This window comes from Chaetura pelagica, unplaced genomic scaffold, assembly GCF_000747805.2.
Source record: "Chaetura pelagica isolate M959 unplaced genomic scaffold, ChaPel_1.0 scaffold169, whole genome shotgun sequence".
NCBI lineage: Eukaryota > Metazoa > Chordata > Aves > Apodiformes > Apodidae > Chaetura > Chaetura pelagica.
The window spans coordinates 42759-45375 of record NW_009954616.1 but is presented as its reverse complement, the minus strand read 5'-3'; positions in this window follow the sequence as shown (position 1 = coordinate 45375).

Genomic DNA, 2617 nt, shown 5'->3' with positions numbered 1-2617 from the left:
CGGGCGTCGGCAGCTACTCCGCGTTGTTGTATGTTCCAGGTCAATAAATAAATGTGTAATAGTTAATGCGCAGACACATCAGAGTAATAACAATGGGATGAAATCAAAGGATTATCAATCTCTGTTAGTAACTGCTGAATAACAATGTTGCGGTGTGATTGATAGCGCGCTTCATTTTATGACTTTTCTATTGCTCTTGATTTTTATAGCAGTATAAACAAACTAAATCATTTCTTCCAAGACTTCAGAGCGCAATCGTCTTCAGGGAAGGGGGGAAATCAGCGAAGGAAGTCTGTGGGAGAGAAAAGAGCAGGCAAGGCTGATACTTAAGTGTGTCAGAAAGAAAGCGACAATGGGGCACATGTAAAATACCCTCATCACATTCTGCTTCCTGCACTCTTGTTTTATCAAGTGCCTGAATTCACCTGGGCAGCGTCGGAGATGTATTTACAAGGATTTTATTCCCCATCATCTTTCCATTTTCCCAATGTAGCCAGAAAACTGCCAGTCAAATCCATTCCCTGTTATAATTTACGGTATTCCCCACATGATCATAGGAACTGAAGTTCCTAACAAGGAAAGGCTTTAGCACAACGGCCCAAAATCTTCAGAGTGACACGAGTGTCTTCAGAAATCACTTCAGAGCAAAGTAAAAGGATTTTCTATGACGGATTCAGTGATTTTTCCTCAATAAATAGGTTTTAGATTGTTACACACACGTAGAACTGGAACAAAGGGAACTACCAGAAAATATATTGGTTGACCCTAATAAAATTTATTTAGACAGTTTACTTCTCATAAAAAATAGAGATTGAATTTCGTACCGGAGCGCCTGCCAAGGGGCTAGGCACTGTGAGATCACCTCCCCCCGCACCTTCCTTTTCTTTCCTTTCCTTTCCTGTCCTTTTCCACCCCTTCCCTGCCCAGCGGGCCCGATGCCGGGGTCCCGAGCGGGGCCAAGTCTCCCCTGCTCTCCGCCCCCCGCCTCTTGCCCGCACGGGCGGACTCCCCCGAGGCAGAGCGGCGGGAGGGGGCGGCCGCAGTCGGCAGCGGTATAACCCTAATCCTCCAGTGCCGCGACCCCGAGAAGACAGGGTAGACAACTTTCCAACCCCCCTCGCTCCCCTCCCTTCTAAACTAAAGCCTTGATTGAATGAGGCTGTAATATAAACAACTGTATTTAACCAATTCTGCTCTGATTTAGGAACAGAAGCTTCTTTTATCAAAATAATTACATTTAGAGCGAGAAACACGGTAAAATAAGGTTAAACTGCTAAAGTCAGCGGGGTGGCTCGGCATAAATGGCTGATAAGGTTTGTAATTTGATATTTTATTTATGTATTTATTGAGCATCCATCCAGTCAAGGGAGCTGCTGTATGCAGAGCACCGTCGTTGCTTTTTACACTTAGCAACGCTCCCAGCGTTTATTAAATGCAACTTTTAGTTCCCTGCCTTGTTCGTGAGGCTTTTTTTTTTTGCTTGCTTTTTCCTTTTTTTTTTTTTTCAGACAGTAGGGCTGAAATATCAGATATTATTATGCACATTCCCGCTCCTCAGTGCTGCACCGTAACATTGTTCGCTTTAATGAGAAGCGCCTCCCTCAATAATTAACGACCTCACATTTCCCTATTTTCTTGCCTGATGAAAAGAATCAATTTTAATTCATTGTAAATTACAGCTATGCTTCTGAGTGTTATTTGCTTACAGAAAACAAGTCAAGTGACTTAGGCTCCTGTTTACTTTTCCACATCGGCATACCCTAAACACAAATGACAAATCAAACGATATGCTTTCGTTAGGCGTAATTTGGAGTTAAGAAATGGAAAACATAAACACGTGTTTTTATTTCAATAAAAACTCTGAAAAATATGACTTATTTGGGAATGAAGGACAAGCCAGCCAGCAGCCACAGATCCCAATTTATTCACTCTAGTCAGAGCTAAATGTGATCATCGTCGCCGTTATATGACATTAAGCTGCATGCAGCATTTTGTAGCTGCAGCAAGCACACTTCTTTGAAAGCAAGTTCATGAAGTTTAAAGGCATCGGAGGCAGGAAGGAAAGGCAGCCGTCAAGTGTTCCGAGAGCAGCCTCCCCGGGGGCGACGGGGCGAGCGCGGTGCTCCGGCCGCGGCGAGGAACCCCGTTTTCCTCTTTGCTTATTTCCCTAAATATCTGTGTCTCGCCCTGGCCGAGCCAAAGGCAGCGCCTCCAACTGTCTCCTCGCTGGCACGCTGCGGGGAAGCTCTCGGCAGCGAAGCGGTTGCTTTAGATGGAAAGGATGGCTCCTATAAATTAATTTCCATCAGAACTATGACAACCAGTCTTTTATGGGGAAAAAAAGCTGTTTTAATATAAAGGTATGCCTGACACACCCCCGACCTGCTTTTTCCCGTCGAGATGCAAACTCTTTATACACAAGAGCCACCTGCTCTTCCCTCAGCTTTATATGCATGTAGGGGTTTTTGGCGTAATGTTAACTTCATAAACTTGAAAACGCTAAGCCCAAGCGCAACGCACTCTCCTGCAGCTTATGCAGTCGGACAGGGACCGCGGGGGCTGCCTCGACGGCAAAGGGAGCGCCGGTAGGAAGCATTTCTCAGCTACATCTCTGCTT